The sequence below is a fragment of the Cornus florida genome, unplaced genomic scaffold (genome assembly GCF_030987335.1).
Source record: "Cornus florida cultivar Cherokee Brave unplaced genomic scaffold, ASM3098733v1 CherokeeBrave_3.0.0_Hap2_Chr04, whole genome shotgun sequence".
NCBI classification, from domain to species: domain Eukaryota; kingdom Viridiplantae; phylum Streptophyta; class Magnoliopsida; order Cornales; family Cornaceae; genus Cornus; species Cornus florida.
Window position 1 is genome coordinate 30,809,188 of NW_026775574.1, and position 20,782 is coordinate 30,829,969.

Genomic DNA, 20,782 nt, shown 5'->3' on the forward strand with positions numbered 1-20,782 from the left:
CCCACTTTACCACATGATATGATATTGTTACCTTTTATTTGAACCCCTTTTGAAGCTAAAATTATATTTTCACCCCTAAAGTTTATTTTATGCATAATTTAACTAAAGAAGAACTTTTAAACTGACCGGTCCTTTGCAAGGGTCGCGATACCAAGTCAAGCTTGAAGAGTTGTGAATTTAGGAGGTGGCCAAGTTTTACATTTATAGAAAGCTACTACTACCTTTCTCTATATAAAATATAGATAGGGCGAGTAGGGATCGTCCCAAGGGATTAGATGGTGTATCGAATTGTGAAACTATGGTAATTAGGGTTAGTAGGTCGAGTGATCACACAATTGATTGGTTGGTTGATTAAGCTAAATTGAATTCAACTAAATAAAATAATATGAAGTAAACAAGAGAGAGAGAGGTCTTGGGGTGTAGAGATCACCACCAAGCAATATTTTTCTATACTACTAACAAGTGATCAATTGAGGGTAATGGATGTGTTGCAATATGATAAGGGTGTGTGTGCATTAGGTTGATTCAATTGGCAAGGATGACAAATCAAGTAAGTATTGTCTAAACATCATGTGAAGAGCACAATGTATCTAAATAATAGAGCATATATTGTCTAGACAACATGGGGATAGCACAATAGATCAAAACAAGTCATTAATCCTTCATTAAGCTCACAATCCACATACAACACAATATTAGAGGAATATGCCATTTGGACTCACAAGCATGGAACATCAAACATCAAGAGTAGATTGTCCTCCCATCTAACATTACACTACCACTACACTAAATCTACACTACTAGCATGAAAATAAAGCTATCTAGACTAGGGGAGAAGCACAAACCATCAAGAATAGGCATAAACCATCAAATGAACCAAAATAACATTCATTAAGCATATCATCTTGATAATCTCTAGATCTATAGCATCAATACACATAGACATGCATCAAAAACACTAAATCTAGGGATAAGCACATGAATATCATACTCTAGCATACATAGACATATGGATAGAATAGAATAGTCAATTGGAAGCATTAAACCATACAAACCATGAAATAATCAAGATTTATATATATATGAATATCAAGATGTATCATACAACACTAATTCCTCAATAATACACAAGATTAGAGTATAGAAAGCATGCTTGGGGCTAACTCTAGCCCCAAGAGGATGTCTAGCCACTCATGGTAGTGATGATCCAACCCTCAAGGGCTAACTCCATGTTTGCTCCTTGTTGGTGAAGATCTCCTCTAATGGTGCTCTAGCTTCCCTCCTTCCTCCTCTCCAAGAAGAGCCTCTAAGATCAATTTTCAATGTGTGACAAGAGACTCTCTCAAAAAGTGTATCATATTCCTTATATAGGTAGGTCAAATACATCCCATGATGAGCTGTGGCCGTGCAAGGCATATTCTCTAATGATTGGATAAAGGACGAAATAAATGAGCTGGACTTTAACTTTTTCTCGCTGGAAGAAGTTCGATCGATCGAACCTTAACTTGGATCGATCGAAAATGGGTTCGATCGATCGAACTGCATCTTGGATCGATCGAAGTGGTCTGACTCCTCCGGATAATGACAAGGTTGGGATATTTTCAAGATATTTATGGGGAAAAAGACAAAAGTGGTTGGTAGGCGTACAACTGTGGATAAGATCAATCATTTGAATAGGACAAAATAGGGTTCGATCGATCGAAGGTGATGTTCGATCGATCGAACTTGGAATTTCAGCAAAGGCCAAGGTTGGATCTATTGAGAAGTACTGTGATCGATCATAGATGTTCGATCGATCGAACTCTAAGTTGGATCGATCGAACTTTTTAGCTGCACAACTTGATTCCTTTTTGCTCATTTCTTTCTCCACTTTGCTCCCTCCTTTGGTTTATCTCAGGATTGCTTCAATTAAGCTCTTATTTGGCTGAGTTAGCTCAATTTTGGGATTAGTGCCTGAAAATACAAATGACACGTAATAAGTCTAAAACGGCAAAGTAAGATAGATAAAGGTACTAGAATGCTTAAGCTTAACGGGTTTAAATGCGCACTTTTCAGTGCTCATCACACCCCCAAACTTAAATATTGCTAGTCCCTAGCAATGAACTAAGAAGTAAAGGAATGAAATAAACAACTATACAAGTATAAACTGGAAAGCAAGTAAAATGATAACACCATTTTCGTAGGGAACACGATTGCATTTAGCATATGCAACAAGCCTTTTAAACCCCTAGGTTACCCCTAGTGGATAAGTAAAGTCTCGTGAGGGTTTCCAGAAATGGTACCCACAAACATTAAGCTCATTCTTTCAAAAGAGGCACCAATATTGCAAACAAGCATTGGGAGAAAACTACCTCAAGTATGCAATTTTTCAACCGTTTCTAAGCAATCTCCCAAAATTTCAATATCAAGCAAGCAAGTATGGTCCTCCACATATCAAGAAAATGATCATGAAAATCGAAACAAGTCTAGAATCCATGTGAGAGGTCCGGCATCAAGTGTGTTGCTATCTTAGCCAACTAGAGAAGTAATCACATCCTTACCCTCAAACTAGCACATAAATCTAGTACCGATCATCAAGATAAGAGAGTGGACATTTTATTAAAGCTTTATTGTTCTAGGTGCGCTTATTCTTTTCACTCATTTTCTTCTTTTTTATTTTTATTTTTATTTTTTTTATTGAGGATCAAAGATGGAAATATTGTGCAATGTGTTGATCTCTTAAGCTTTCTAGAAGATTCATGTAGCGAGCTTTAGGTCAATGACTCCCAAACCAGATGGCTTTAGGGCATTAGGTGTTAAGACACCCCTACGGATTTACAAACTCAAATCAACTAGGCTACAAATTAAGACAACAACCATCTAATCATTTTCTACTTCTCACCTTTTGGGAGAAGTCCTCACTTTTATTGCTTTTGCAATTTTTTTTTTTTTTTTTTTTTCAATTATTAACCTAGAGGTTGGGCCCTCCACCTTTCGGCGCGAGAAGTTCACTGCTTAATGAGGCAAGAATCCCGGCTACTCAATGAAAAGGGGTTGTTATCCACCTTTATCAAGAATGAAAGCTTTCAATGCACTACCAGCCCAATTGGGATATAACCAATTCAATAATCAACAAAGCATGTACCCCACAATTGAATGCTAGTGTGCGCCGGTGCTAGTGTAGAATCCTAGAATGAATCTCAAAACAATCACAGAATCAAGATGATGTGGACCACAAGTGCAAGCATGATATTAATTTTTTTTTTTGAAAAATTTACTCCTAAATTGCATTCAAAAGGCATACAAGGAGTATTGGACTCTCAAGTCAAGCAATTTTTAAATTTTAAGCAATATAGTCCTCAAAAGATCAAAATCATAGCTAGAAATGGACCAAGTATAGAAATATCCCTCAAATACACAAGACATTCTCAAAATTTGAATTTTAAAACAACACTGAAACATACACCAATACCCCCAAACTTAAACTGCACATTGTCCTCAATGTGTGAAGAGAACAAAGGAAAGAGTATACCAGTGCTTTAGACATGAATGATCGGGATAGAAGTATCCAAAGTGGGTGGCATGGCCCCCCTAAACTTGGGATAAACTGTGGTCCTGAAAAGTTTGCACTTGGATAAACTCATTAGAGAACAAGATATGATAATCAGTGCACAGTGGACATGCAAGTGTAAAATGGGATAAATAGAGAATAGAGAGAGAGGTGTAAGAGTGGTCCTGAAAAATTAGGCAGCACTCTTTCACTGAAGTCACTGTGGTGTACATCCAGAGTCAAAGTCGACAGGTCTGGCTGCAAAAATAAAAGTATCACAAATGTGACAGAGGCATATCAGAGATATAGAGCATAGAAAGATATCAGATAGAGGGAGCGGGATGCGTAGGGTGGACTGTGCGGATTTCGCTGGTGAGGCCCTCAATAGCAGTCAATATCTCTCCGCGCAGGCAAGCAATTTCATTCCTGAGGGCAGCCACTAGAGTCAGACGAAGGGTAGCAAAGTTAGCTCTAAGGGCAACTAGCATATCCTCAAGAATCTGAAATCGCTCTTCAAAGCGAGGCATCAGATTATGAGGCTCAGAAATGGCAGAAGCAGAAGAAGTGGCATTTGTATCCATGGTCTGCAAACAGAAAAACTTGCAATGGAAATCAGTACCAGAATAAATAATTTGAAGCATAATATAGAAATATTCATGTCAAATAAAATAGACAAAATATGGATGACATGAATCTATGACAGTGATGAAATGTGAATCATGCTAAGTAATGTAGGTATGAAATGCATCCAATGTGGAATATCATAGGCATTGTGCATATAAAGATAGCATGAAGACGACACAAGATTGGATCGATCGAAGGTAGTGAAATGAAGTTCACTACTTCGATCGATCGAAGCACAAGTTCGATCGATCGAACTGTGCGAATGCCGAATTTGAAAAGTCGCAGATCTGTGAGATCTAGAGTACGGGGCCCACACAAACGTGTTTATGGGCCCATCTACACACCATTCATACAATCAACAACACCCAAACACTCCCCAACTTCAAATCAAATAAAAAACCCCCAATTTTGGTTTGGCCGAATGCATGTGTGTATTTATAGCATGTAATCATGAAATTGAAGCTTCAACAATGAATGATTCATACATATTGAACAGGATTTAACATAAACAATCAATAACATGCATCAATTTAATCTTGGAATCAAGAAAATTGCATTCGGTTTACCTCTAAACCGAGAGAGATGAGATGAGAGAGAAGGGGCAAAGCCGCGATGAAAATGGAGCTTATCCTTGGCGGAATTGGCTCGCCGGAGATGGGGAAGATGATTGGGATGGAGGTTGGCCGGATTGAGCTTGAGATTGAGAGAAAGGGAGACTTAGGGTTAGGGTTTGTTTCGAGGTTAAATCGATCCAAGTGTATCGATCCAACTCGGTTTTATTTTAAAAACACGATATGCAGAGTTCGATTGATCGAACCTAGGTCTCCACTCTAAAAATTTTTTTTTTTTTTTTTTTGAATTTGAATTTTGAAATTTGAAAAATCAAAGAAAATTAAATTAATGAGATGCAAATTTCGATCGATCGAAGAAAGATTTCGATCGATCGAAGAGGATAAAGAATGTACAAGTTTAAAGGCTCAAGAGTTGACACGTGTTGGAACCTTGGATCGATCGAACTTGGAATTCGATCGATCGAACATGAAAAATTTTGAAAAGTCCTGAGAGCATACATTTTTGAAAAATGGATGAGGCCCGAAAATTTTTCTAAGTGTTGGGACTCATGATCGATTGAACCACATGTTGGATCGATCGAAAGGTAGTTCGATCGATCGAAATGGTTTACGATCGATCGAACTTTTGAAAATTTGGAGATCCCGAGAGCATGCATTTTGGAATTTGGATGCAGGTCCAAAATTTTTCTAAGTGTTGGGTGCAAAATGAGAGCTGGATCGATCGAGTCCATAGTTGGATCGATCGAACCAATGTTCGATCGATCGAACCAAAACTTGGATCGATCGAAATTATGCCTAAATGCTCAAAATGACTTGAATGCTCATGCAATCCCTTACTCAGTTCCTTCCAATGTATATGAACCACAAAAACAGTATCTAGACTTCGCAAGAATCAAAATGCAAGATAGAAATGAGGGAGGAATAGGGTTTTGACATCCTACGAATTTCGGTGCTAGTCTTTAACGTCTCTAGCAAGACCTAGGGTTCTTTTAACCCGGATCAAAGATCTTGCAATGCATCCCCTCCTTTTTGGGATGAGAGATGTCTCGAGTCACTTCCAACAAATGGTTCTTGGAAGAACTTGTTCCTTGTCAAAACTTTCCTTGGGCTTCCACGTCCTTTCACAACAAGAGTTTGAAATCACTTTTCTTGCATGCAATGCTGAAGATGAAGATGAAGGCTTTGAAACATTGTTCATACACAAAAGCTCATTCCTTTCACAAGCAAGATCATGATATTCCTCTACCACATTAACCTCTTCCTCATATTTGTCAAATGGATTGGGTGTGGGGTTAAAGATGTTCAACTTCACTCTTATATGCCCAAAAGAAATCTTCATTATCCCCGTCCTACAATTTATGTTGGCATTTGAGGTTGCCAAGAAAGGACGGCCAAGGATAACCGGAATTTGGTTCTTTGGATTGGGCACCGGTTCCATGTCAATGACGACAAAGTCAACCGGGAAGAAGAACTTATCAATCTTAATCAACACATCCTCAATTATCCCCCTAGGCTTCTTAATGGATCGGTCGGCAAGTTGTAAAACCACCGACGTCGGTTTCAATTCACTTAGGCCCAATTTGACATAAACTGAATAGGGAAGAAGGTTAACACTAGCCCCTAAGTCAAGAAGTGCCCGGTTTATGACATGTTCACCAATGATACAAGATGTTGTAGGTGCACCGGGGTCCTTAAACTTTGGCAAAGTGTTGTGTTGTAGAATGGAACTCACTTGTTCGGTTAAGACCACTTTCTTTGATGTTTGGCTCTTGTTCTTCCACTTTTGGGTGCATAAGTCCTTCAAGAATTTGGCATAAGCCGAAATTTGCTTAATTGCATCCAAAAGTGGAAGATTGACTTTGACTTGCCTAAACATATCCATTATCTCATTGTTCTTGGTCTTTTGCCTTTCTTTTGAAATGGACCATTTCAAAGCGTCCGGAAATGGAGCTTTTTCAAAAACACTTTCAGCATTTTCTTTCAAAGAATTCTCAGCATTGGACTTGTTCAATTCATTGGATTTCAAATCACTTTTCAAAGAAGAATCATGAATAACATTTTCAAAGAACTTTTCTCAAACACATTTTTCAACACAGTTTTCAATGAATCTCTTTGGAAATCATCTTTCAACTCACAATTTGAGGGCTTCTCATTCTCAAGAGTGTGGAACGGGACGGGTGACAACTTGAGGTTGTACCGGTTCACTCTCTTCATTAGGCATTCTAACTTGATTGTCTACTACCCTACCACTTCTTAAGGTTACTACCGCATTGACATGCTCAACATTATGCCCTTCCAATGAGGATTTGGTTTCTACAACGCATTATTGTTTGATTGGGGCATTCATGTGCATCTTTCCCTTCTCTCTAGCATTAAGTGTTTCAGCTATTTGCCCTACTTGGGTTTCTAGCTTGGCAATTGATTGAGAATGAGAATGCAACAATTGAGTATTTGCTTCTAGAGTGCCCAAAGCATTTAAAACCTTTTCCTCAAAAACGGAACCTCTAGAATTTCCTTGAGAATATGATTGGTTAGGAAAATGAGAACTAGCGAATTGATTTCCTTGTGAGTTATATGGTCTTGAACCTTAGGATCCTTGGTTTTTGAAGTGGAGGTGGAATGTATTTCCCTTGAAAACCGCCTTGGGAAGAGTTTGAGCCCTCCCCTTGGTTTTTCCAAGAAAAATTAGGATAATTCCTCCAACCGGGATTGTAATGGTTACCATAAGGATTGTTCCCTTGGTTCACAAATGTTGCATTAACTTGCTCAATGGGTTCATTTTGAATTTGTCCATGACGACAATTAGAAGTAGAATGAAGAACACTAGAACAAGTCATACATGATTCATTTTGACCTCTAGGAGAATGGTTAGGAAAGGAAGACACTTGATTCACCAAGTTTTGATTGATCAATTGATCAAACTTTTGAGATAAAGACTTCATCTCGGCGGTTATATCATTTGAGTGGTCAACTTGATGCAAGCCAACACTCTTCCTACCTTGAGAATTTCTACCATTCCTAGATGACAATGTTCTATGCAAAGAGTTTTCACCCATGCTCTCATAAAGATGCCACACGTCTTCCTCTTGCCGGTCTATATAAGAACCTCCCATTGAAGCATCAACCATGCCTTTATAATTGTCCGATAAGCTTTCAAAGAAGAATTGGACCAATTTCCATTTAGGCATGTCATGGTGAGGACACTTCCTAAGCAATTCATTGAAGCGTTCCCATGCCTCGTGGAAAGTTTCTCCCTCCCCATGTGTGAATTCTCTAATGGCGGTTCTCATAGCATTGGTCTTAGAAACCGGATAGTACTTTTTCAAAAATTCTTGTTGCATTTCTGCCTAAGAAGTTATAGAAAAAGGCCTAAGGTTGTTAAACCAATACTTCGCTTTATCTTTAAGGGTGAATGGAAAAAGTTTCAGCCTTAAAACTTCTTCCGGAATGTCCGTGTATCGAACGGTAGAACAAACTTCAAGAAACTCATCCAAATGCTTGTAAGGTTCTTCACTAGGAAGTCCATGAAAGTTAGGTAGCATTTGGATAGTTTGTGCTTTAATCTCATAATGGTGTGCTCTAAATGGTGGCAATTGAATGCATGTGGTGCATTATACTCATTAGGCACATAGTGATCTCTCAATGCGAGTGGTGGATTAGCAAGTTGAGGTGCAACATGGACACCTTGGTTATATTGAGCTTGATTAATGATGGGGGGTTGTGGTGCATACATTGGCCTTGGAATTCCCATTGGAATTTGGCCTTGTTGTTGAGGAGGTTGATGAATGTATGGCCTAGGCATGCCTAATGGAACTTGCATATTATCATTTTGCACATTAGGATGAAGGATGCCTTGTTGGTCTATGTGACCAAGGTCTTCAACATGATCATCATTGAGAGCGTCCATTGGTAGATTGGTTCTATGTGAACTTCCTCTTCCCCTTGGATTCCTAATAGTGGATTCTAAATGCAAATCAAGAGGGACAAGAGTAGGTCTCAATGAACGACGACCATGCATGCACAATGCAACACGAATAAGCAACTTTCTCAACAATGCAATTAAACTTCACAACCACAATTTTCAAATGCAATGTATGTCAAAAATAAATGCCTCCACGTGGGCCCCCGATTTATCTAATGATGCTATGCAATGCCTCCACATGGGCCCCCGATTTAACTAAGGAGATTGAGTAAGAAGGTCTCACAATAGTCCTTTAGCACTTCAACTCCAAAATTAAAAGCTTAGCTTAGCAATTTTACTTAACAATTTTTCATTTTAAGCATTTTTCCTTTGCTTTGCTTTGCTCCTTAGCTTGGAATTACTTTGCTAGCTCCTTGCTCAATGCACCTAGTCAATGGAGAACAAATTCAATAAGCAATCAAAAACAGAAAATAAAAAGAAAGTAAAGACACGATCAAAAGAGTACTAATCCTAATTGAATTTCACAATTCGACGTTGCCAATTTAAAATCCCCGGCAACGGCGCCAAAAACTGACCGGTCCTTTGCAAGGGTCGCGATACCAAGTCAAGCTTGAAGAGTTGTGAATTTAGGAGGTGGCCAAGTTTTACATTTATAGAAAGCCACTACTACCTTTCTCTATATAAAATATAGATAGGGCGAGTAGGGATCGTCCCAAGGGATTAGATGGTGTATCGAATTGTGAAACTATGGTAATTAGGGTTAGTAGGTCGAGTGATCACACAATTGATTGGTTGGTTGATTAAGCTAAATTGAATTCAACTAAATAAAATAATATGAAGTAAACAAGAGAGAGAGAGGTCTTGGCGTGTAGAGATCACCACCAAGCAATACTTTTCTATACTACTAACAAGTGATCAATTGAGGGTAATGGATGTGTTGCAATATGATAAGGGTGTGTGTGCATTAGGGTGATTCAATTGGCAAGGATGACAAATCAAGCAAGTATTGTCTAAACATCATGTGAAGAGCACAATATATCTAAACAATAGAGCATATATTGTCTAGACAACATGGGGATAGCACAATAGATCAAAACAAGTCATTAATCCTTCATTAAGCTCACAATCCACATACAACACAATATTAGAGGAATATGCCATTTGGACTCACAAGCATGGAACATCAAACATCAAGAGTAGATTGTCCTCCCATCTAACATTACACTACCACTACACTAAATCTATTTGGACTCACAAGCATGGAACATCAAACATCAAGAGTAGATTGTCCTCCCATCTAACATTACACTACCACTACACTAAATCTACACTACTAGCATGAAAATAAAGCTATCTAGACTAGGGGAGAGGCACAAACCATCAAGAATAGGCATAAACCATCAAATGAACCAAAATAGCATTCATTAAGCATATCATCTTGATAATCTCTAGACCTATAGCATCAATACACATAGACATGCATCAAAAACACTAAATCTAGGGATAAGCACATGAATATCCTACTCTAGCATACATGACATATGGATAGAATAGAATAGTCAATTGGAAGCATTAACCCATACAAACCATGAAATAATCAAGATTTATATATATATGAATATCAAGATGTATCATACAACACTAATCCCTCAATAATACATAAGATTAGAGTATAGAAGGCATGCTTGGGGCTAACTCTAGCCCCAAGAGGATGTCTAGCCACTCATGGTAGTGATGATCCAACCCTCAAGGGCTAACTCCATGGCTGCTCCTTGTTGGTGAAGATCTCCTCCAATGGTGCTCTAGCTTCCCTCCTTCCTCCTCTCCAAGAAGAGCCTCTAAGATCAATTTTCAATATGTGACAAGAGACTCTCTCAAAAAGTGTATCATATTCCTTATATAGGTAGGTCAAATACACCCCATGATGAGCTGTGGTCGTGCAAGGCATATTCTCCAATGATTGGATGAAGGACGGAATAAATGAGCTGGACTTTAACTTTTTCTCGCTGGAGGAAGTTCGATCGATCGAACCTTAACTTGGATCAATCGAAAATGGGTTTGATCGATCGAACTGCATCTTGGATCGATCGAAATGGTCTGACTCCTCCGGATAATGACAAGGCTGGGACATTTTCAAGATATTTATGGGGAAAAAGACAAAAGTGGTTGGTAGGCGTACAGCTGTGGATAAGATCAATCATTTGAATAGGACAAAATAGGGTTCGATCGATCGAACTTGGAATTTCAGCAAAGGCCAAGGTTGGATCTATCGAGAAGTACTGTGATCGATCATAGATGTTCGATTGATCGAACTCTAAGTTGGATCGATTAAACTTTTCAGCTGCACAACTTGATTCTTTTTTGCTCATTTCTTTCTCCACTTTGCTCCCTCCTTTGGTTTATCTCAGGATTGTTTCAATTAAGCTTTTATTTGGCTGAGTTAGCTCAATTTTGGGATTAGTGCCTGAAAATATAAATGACACGTAATAAGTCTAAAACGGCAAAGTAAGATAGATAAAGGTACTAGAATGCTTAAGCTTAACGGGTTTAAATATGCACTTTTCAGTGCTCATCGTAAATATTCTAGAATATTTTCAAATAGCACTTAGGAAATGTTACACTTCACGAGAATCCGGAAATATAACACATAGCCTTCAACGAAGAATAAAAGAACTTAGATCTAGAATTGTTCTTGTACAGAATATTCAAGAAGTTAGACGACAAAGATTTTAGTTAGGTTTATGAACGGAATAGAGTTTAATAACCTAGACACCTCGATAAAACGACTCGGAGAAAACTTAGATTATATTAAAACACAAGTTGAACAAAAGCCTAGTCCTGGAAACTTAGATAATAAAATTATAATTTCTGCTATTAAAGATATAAATAGTGATATAAAAGATATTGCAGAAAATCAAAAAATAATTATAGACTATTTAAAATCATTAAAAGAAGATATCCAAAGGATATTGCAATAATTTATGAGTACTAGTAATCCTGATTACCTACAAGCATTAGCTGAACTTTATAAAATAGATAAAAAACCTATAGGATTTACAAGTTTTACGACAGATGTAAAATCAACCAATATATATATATTAGACAAAACAACTTTTTAATCTAGTTATTACTCCAACTATCAAAAAAAGTTAATAAACTTGAAGAAAAATTAGAAGAATTACAAGAAAGTATTCCTAGAGAATCTTCTAAAGAAATAGCGGAACTCTCAGATAAAATAAAAGATTTAAAATTATCAACTAATCATTTCTCGACTAAAAGCACCAAGCGTGTAAATTTATTACAACCATATAAAAAATGGCCATCATTCTTAAAAAAGCCAAAGAAATTATGCGTGTAGAAGATTTATATGATAATGAACAAGATGCTCAAAATTATATAGAAAAAGGAATGAAGAAAGTATCCAATAAAGTTAATCTTTATTCCAATAATTTGTCAGATTTTCAGAGTAAAATATATAATCATCTTAGCCAAAGAAGAATTAGTGTAATTAATAATTAAGTAATATTTGATCTCAAAACGCCAGAAGCTTATCATGAATTATGAAAAAACTAAATTAGATCTCATGCATTTAGGTGTTAAAGTGATAGACATAGTAGGATTAAATAGATCAGAGGTAGGAACCAAAATACTTTTTTATATTTATGATGATAGATGGACTAACCATCAACAAGCACAAATAGCCAGTGTAGAAGTAGATTTAGCAGTTAACGCAGTCATTGTAGGATGTATTCCTAATTACACAATGACTGCAATGACCAGGTCATTTTCCTTCCTTTCATTTTTCTCCATTTTTGCAGGTTAAATTTTTTCTTTGAAATTTCCCTTCGCGTAACCTCACTCTTCATGCTCATAGTTGGTTTTTGACTTCACTTGTTTCCATTCTTGTTGGTTTCCTTGAAAGGCGTAACTTTACTTTTGGAGAAAAACTCGCCGATTGTTTCTTTTTCCTGTAGGGGTGTGGATGAAGGGATTTTTTTAGAAACATTTTTGTTTCTTGGGGTATTTTTCATAAATATCTTTTGAACATATTTTGGTTTAGGGGTTTCTAAGAAGATATTTTCATTTGGGGTCACTGCGTAGTTATCCTTTTGCGTAGGGGCCTTTGTGTAATTAATGAAAGTTAATTGCTAAGTGTCTCCTTGGGGCTTGAATCCTTATACGAGATTCATTTTCACATTTCATCGAGTTGTATACTCTTAGAATTGTCTTGCGGTCAAACCCTACAGTTTTCGGATTTTCGACCCTAGTTAACGCCAAACTTGTTTAGGGAATATCTCTCTGCTCGGGACTCGGTTTTCAACGCCGTTTCTTCTGTTGTTCATTATTTCTCTTTTTGGTTCTTTTTTGCTTACGGAGTTTTACCGTTTGAGCGCGTCTGCTCAAATTCCACTTTTTTGGACCCGAAGGGACCCGTTCGGGAAACTTTTAGGGTTTTTCTATAAATAGGAGGTGAGTGAGATATTTTCTTCATCTTCTCCCTCTCTTGGCCGGCAGCCATGGAAGACCAAAGGGCTGCCACTTTCTCTCTCCTCTTTTGAACCTCCTCCCTTTAGTAAAAAGTGGTGATGCCTTAGTGTTTATTATTCGTCTTGATGAGATCTTCGATTCCAACTGATTGAAATCCCGTTTTGGCCATTTTTTGAGTTCGGGTTTAAAGCCAAGTTAGGATTTTGGTGTAACCTCCTTGGAGTTTAATGATCACCTTGTTGTCCCCAACAAAACCCCGAAGCGGTTTCATCTCGAATTGAGGTAAGGGATGTCATAGGGTTATATTTGAGTTGTATCGATTGTTTTATAAATTTATACAACTTGTATGCATGCTTTTGTTCAAATCCTAGAATTTAACTTAATTATTTTTTTTGTATAGGATTTAATTCTAATGATTGTATATAGTTGGAATTAAAATTATGACATGCTAGTAAATTAGGTCTTGGTATGTTTATTAACATATATTAAATTGAGATTATTTGAATAAGAATTGTAATTTTTATTTAATAATTTTCTTTTATGAAAGTTTAATTCACATAGTTGAAACAAGAATGAAATCAACTTGTAATATGATATTAAAGTAGGCATTGGTGAGTTCTTTAACCTATGTTAATTTGAGGACATTTGGAATTGTTGAAAAATCGAGAGAAAATTAATTAATTAGCTTAATTAATTTTATTTTAAGTGTTGTAGTCACTTAAATTGATATTGGGTGTAATATATGTGAAGACCGTGCTATGTCTTTTAACATATATTAATTTGAGTCTATTTGAAATTGATTTGAAATCTAGAGACTTTCCATGTTAGATTGAAAATCTCTTGAAATGTAGTATGTTTAATTACCTTGTGAGCATACTACTAACTTGTTGTAGAATTAGTACTTGTGGTTTCTAAAGATGGTAATTTGACTTAGCATGATATGTGATATCATTATCTTGAATAGCTTGTTTAAATATATCTTGTGTAGGTATATAACTTGTTTAGAATATCACTAATGTTTACAATGGGAGCTAGCTACTAAAGTGTGATATATTTAGTGCTTGTGGCTTATATTGGGTAACTTGACTTAGTTGTTGAAAGATATTCTTGTGTTATGTATAAATTGCATATTGAGGACATGACATATCATATGCTATTTAGACTTGAATTCTAGGACATGGTTTGTGTGGATTCAACCTTACTTATGCACGGAGTGTGGTAACTTGCATTTGATTTTGTATAAATTTTGAACTCATTGATTTTGAAAAGCTTGTGAGGACATAATTTATGTGATGGCTAGGGTTTGGCTCTAGTACAGAGACAAAAGTCTTCTAAGTCATAAGTGCACACTAAGTGGTACATTGTGGGTCGTAATTACCCGAAAATACTTATATGGTTTAGCGACTGCATGTCCTAGTCTTTCTACTATTTGATTTCGTATTTAATTTCAAGTTGTTAATCATGGATTACTTGTAACTTGAGAATTAATGCTTACTTTGGGTATTTAAATCCTATTTACTCACCCCAAAGTTATCGGGTTGTTTTCAGGTACGGATGCCTTGGTTTGGGATGCACAACATCCCTAGGTCGTTTCGATGGATTAAAGTTCTTTTAAATGTATTCCTGTCCACATGCAAGTGTTAGAATGCTTGAGTTTCACTTTTAAAGTTGTAATGTATAGTTAAGTCAAAAATGTCATTTTTGACTTGAACTTGTAATGTGTGCCTAAGCACACTTTTTGACAATCATTTTATGTATATGAGAAGTGGCCAAGGACCAAACTTCATTTGAAATCCATGTGTACTCATAAACATAGAAGATTGCCTTTAATGTGAGTAATATGCAAAACTAGTGTTTTAACATGTCATTTTTGCACTGGAGTGTGCATTGTGTATGAAATTCATTATTTGGTATTTATTTACCATGTATGAGATGTGGCCAAGGCCCAAACACCATTTTGTTTTAGGTTTTGCATTATAGTTCCGTATATTGCATTTTTGGCTAAAATAGGAAAATCCGAGCCTTTAAGGGTTCATTTTCAAATCAAGAGGTGCAAAGTGTGCACGAGCGCATTCATTAGGACTTATTTGATATGTATGAGGTGTGGCCAAGGGTCGAACACCATTTCATTTCATTTATATGCCATGGTGTTGTATTTCACCTTTTAAAGCAATTTTATACAAAATTGAGGTTTGAGAGGTCATATTTTGCATTGAGGGTATTTTGAAACCGTGGGCCATTGGGACGCATCTTAAATATCTTTTTACGTTTGCGTGCATGTCCACATCTCATAAAACTCTTAAATTTAAGTTTTAAAACTTTCATAGGGTGATTTATGAGTTTTATGCAAAATTCATGCATTGGAGTTTGATTCAAGCTTCTCTTTTGGTTTAGCATCTTATGAATGCTTAATTGTAACTTTGATATGTTTTAAAACTTGTTTCGGGACATATGAAATGCATGTATAGCTTTAGGGTTGGGCCGAGTACCTTCCCCACACTTTGCAGCAAGAGCTTTTGCTGTCATCTGTTGCGTCGGTCGGCTAATAAGAGCCATCAGCCGACTGATAGCTCTTCGAAACCAATTATAGTGAGTTTGCAACCTAGACAGGGCGTTTCGGCCGGCTGATCCTTTTTGTCAGTCGGCTGGTGATGGAGTTTTGGCCGGCTGATCCTTGCTGTCAGCCTGCTGATCCTCCCTAAAACTTTAATTCTTTTCAGTTTCTTGGACAGCTTTCTTTAACCAACTTTAGAGGGCCATATCTCCCTCATTTCTAAATCAAATTGGGTGATTATTGAGCCTAACTTTAAGAGCTTGAAGTTAGTTTTCCAATGGTACCAACCACACACAAAAACTCCAACCGTAGTGAGAGTTATGACAGTTGTAGTGAGATAGGGTCAGGGTATCTCTTAATTGAAGGGTGCATCTTTGTTCTATTTACATATCTTTTTCGTCCAGACTCTAAATCAGGTGATTCTTGAGGCTAACTTCGTTCATTTTTCATTGTCTTTCCAATGCTATACTTGGTAGCATCTATTTCAGTTTGGAATGACCATTTTTTCCCTTGGTCCATTCCTTGGAGGGTTTTGAAACCCTAACTCCGGTTTTACTTCCATTGAGCCACGGGACTCCTCGGAAGGTCGTTCCTATGTCCTAGGGATGACGTACATCTCAATAGACTTGTTCATGTTTAGCTTTCGTATTTTGGATCCGTTTCAGGTCATCACAGGACACACTAGGTTTATAAAATCCAGAGTCGTCACAAGTGGTATCAGAGCTCCTAGATTCGAAAACCTTAGGACGACGGGTTTTGGGTGCATATCATGCTTGTGTTGCCATGCTCTATGTTTTTAGTTACTTCTTGATAGCATGTTTTGGGTTGATAACATGTTAACGTGCTTATATGGACGTATGCTCAGAAGTTTACTTAAACTGCTTTAGCATGTTGTATGTGCTTATCAGTTTGAGTACATTGTATATGCCTATTTACATTAGCGTATTGTATATGCTTGTTTGCCTTAGCATACCATATATGTTTATCGACTTTAGTACACTGTGTATGCTTGACTGTCTTAGCATGTTGATTTACGCTTGTATGCTTAGCATGATGGTAATGCTTGTTTGCCTTAGCGTATTACATGTGTTTGTCATCCTTAGCATGATTGTATGATGCATACATTGACATACCTTATGTGATTCTTTATTACTTGTGTGAGTAGGTAGTTCGTTGCTATATTACTTAGCAGCTGTTTATTTCTATGTCTTGTTTAGGCATTGCGGGTTGTCCCAGCTTGGTTTGTTGAGATTGATGCTAGGGCATCGTTTCTTGAAGTTTCGTGGTGACCTTGATGTGATGACGTCATTGGGGTCTTGTTTCTAACGTCATGGGACGATGAGTCAGATTGACTCGAGTCCTTCCTTGGGAATTGGGAGGTTTGTCTTCGTGAGCCTCAATGGCGAGGTTCTCGTGTCTCTTCCTTTTTGAGTGACGGTTAGGGATTTGATAGGTGCGTTGATCTATGATTCTTCTTATCTTGCCTTGGACAGCTCTTACGAGCTAAGGTTGGGGTGTGAGTGGTTTCGTGTAATTAATTGCATTGTGTCCACATCTCACAAAACTCTTAAATTTAAGTTTTGGAACTTTCATAGGGTGATTTATGAGTTTTGTGCAAAATTCATGCATTGGAGTTTGATTCAAGCTTCTTTTTTGGTTTAGCATGTTATGAATGCTTAATTGTGACTTTGACTTATTTTAGAACTTGTTTCGGGATATATGGAATGCATGTATAGCTTTAGGATTGGGCTGAGCACCTTCCTCACACTTTGCAGCAACAACTTTTGCTGCTATATGTTGCGTCAGTCGGCTGACAAGAGCCATCAACTGACTGATAGCTTTTTGAAACCAATTCCAATGAGTTTACAACCTAGACAGGGTGTTTAGGTCGGCTGATCCTTGCTATCAGCCAACTGATGAAAGAGTTTTGGCCAGCTGATCCTTGCCGTCAGCCTGCTGATCCTCCCTGAAGCTTGAATTCTTTTCAGTTTCTTGGATAACTTTCTTGATCCAACTTCAGAGGGCATATCTCCCTCATTTCTAAACCAAATTGGGTGATTCTTGAGCCTAACTTCAAGAGCTTAAAGTTAGATTTCCAATGGTACCAACCACACACAAAAATTCCAACTGTAGTGAGAGTTATGATAGTTTTAGTAAGATAGGGTCAAGGTATCTTTTAATCGAAGGATGTCTCTTTGTTCTATTTTCATATCTTTTCCATTCGGACTCCGAATCAGGTGATTCTTGAATCAAACTTTGTTCATTTTTCATTATCTTTCCAATAGTATGCTTGGTAGCATCTATTTCAATTTGGAATAACCATTATTCCATTGGTCCATTCCTTAATAGGTTTTAAAACCCTAACTCCGGTTTTACTTCCGTTGAGCCACGGGACTCCTCGGAAGGTCGTTCCTGTGTCTTAAGGATGACGTACATCTCAATAGACTTGTTCATGGTTAGCTTCCGCATTTTGGATCCATTTCGGGTCATCACAGGACACACTGGGTTTGTAAAATCCAGGATTGTCACAATGACTACTAGAGAATTTAGTAAACATATTAAGATAGTCATATCTACAAAAGTATATAATATGGCAGGTCAATATGAAAACCTATTAATTAATACTTTATTTATGGAAGAAATAGTTAATCAGTATAACCTAAAGTTTAAGGCACAATTCGATAAAATAGTTAAGCCATTTAGTAGTAATATGTTCAAATGATTGAAGCCAGAAAAGTAAGTAGTAAAACCTACGAAGGAACTGAATGGGAATTACCAAATCTTAATAAGACAATCCAAAATATTCTCAAAAATAATAAAATATATGTAAAACATACTGGAGAAGCCGGTATACGTTTTAGTAATTATAAACGACAAGATAATTTAATAGATAATAATAATGAAAAAGATTTTATAACTACTCTAGTTGAAATAGAATCTCCTGAAGAAATTAATGTCTTGTATGATAAACTAGAAGATGAAATTCTAGATAAAATCATATATGATTTTGATAATTTAGAAATAGATGATCTGAGTGATAAATATCCAGAGCCTAAGTATCAACTGTTAAAAAACATTTACCTAGGATAAGGAAATATGAAGACATTAAAAGAAATATTTTGACTGTATGATTTAACTCTTTTTACACAAGGAATGAATTAAACACTTTAAAAGAATAATTAAATGTAGTAGAACATAGAGAAGGAAAAGAAATAGTAGAAACATCAATCTCTCAAGGCCAGCCTACAGGGTCAGTTGACTAAGAAATGCCTAACGCCACAGGTAGTACTAATACCATAAACGACGACTATATCATTGGACAACGGTTAAATCCAACGCAAGAAACATATGTAGCAAAATAGAAATATCCTAGACATGTACACATGGACACAAAATCGTAGACGTTACGATAATATACCAGCACAACAAGCAGAAACAATATTAGACATATCACGACACGATCCCCAAGATTGGGAAAAAGTAATCGAAAATTAGGAACAAGACTGTATTAGACAATATATTATAACCAATTTTGATCATAAAACACAAGCCCTAACTTATTGTGAAACTTTATTAAGGGGAACAATCCATGATTGGTGGTAATTTTACAAAGTGACTTATCATAATGATTATGCCCTCCTACGTGATAATTTTACAATTCAAGATTTTTACCAGCCTAATAAAAAAGGTGTTAGTCGGAAAAGATAGATTATTAGACGAAACCCTAATAAAGCAAAACGAAACTTTACATAATTTAGATTTATTATAGATTTGTGATTTTAGATATATAAGGGATTATACTAATAAGTTTTCGAGTATTTCACAGCCACCGGCAAAACAGGAGATATAACCTTAATCGATAGGTATCTTCAAAAATTACCCGGAAGTATAAGAATTAAGATATGGGAAAAATGGTTAGAAAACCCAAGAAGAGATAGGTTAACTATAGGAGATAGAGTAAATCATGTTTATAACATGTTAAAAGCAGAATGTAGACAACGTAAGGAATCTAAACAAATTAAGAAACAATTTTATTATACGTGTAGGCAAATAGACTCTCCACCACAATATGGTTGTATACCTCAAAAAAATTATAATTATAAGTATAATAAACTTAAAAAATATAATCTACGCAAAAGCAAAACTTACAAGAATTATTGTAATAAAAAACCTTATTTCAAAAATAACCCTAGACAATTCAGAAAGTGCCCTTGGTATAAAAGGCAAAAAATAAATAAAAATAATAAAAAAGGATCATAAAGATAACAAGGATAATAATGTTAACACACTACCTACAAACTTAAACAGAAAAAATTTATCCATAAAATTTGAGAAAAAGGAAAAGGAGGAAAATGATCGGGTCATTAAAACCTACCATTCTTAAAGGAATTTCGTTCCCGAAATTAGGAAAGTACCGGAAAAGAACAGAATAAGGACTGAACAGAAGGTCAAATCAAGGACAGCTCATAAAGCACTAAAGGACAACTCCAGAAATCTTAAGATCAACTGAAGGAACATGAAACCATGAACTAAGACAATACCTCATATGAATCGGCATGTTAACTCAATATCAACCACCGAGAGAATCCCAAAATAACGAAACGTTGAAACACGTTAAAAGAAGAGAGTGACAAGGCAGTACGAACAGCGACCAGAACCCTCCCACACTTACTCGTCAGTAAGGTAGCATGATGGTATGAGGCACTAGTTCATAACATGCCCCAACCAGGTCAACTCTGAAAACCCATCGATACGGATGACATCAATGTCGGAAATGATCATTACCAAAAGCACTACAGGAACCAGGTATTTTGTGAGAGTTGGGGTAGCTAATCCCAAAACTCTAACAATAATGTCATAGGCACCGTTATGTTTAAGGCCTTAGATCTAGAAGCCACGAAGGAAAAGGAAATGAAACGGTGCCTCCCTGCCCACGTTTCACTCCACCAGATAAGGACTGCGATTCTATGCTCACATGAGCCTTACTTGCATCAACCATCAGACTAACGTCTCGAAACATCTAACCAACAAAACAGACAAGAAGGTTCCCGACATGGGTCCTTACAGAATGAACTTCTCCTATCCAAGGAAGA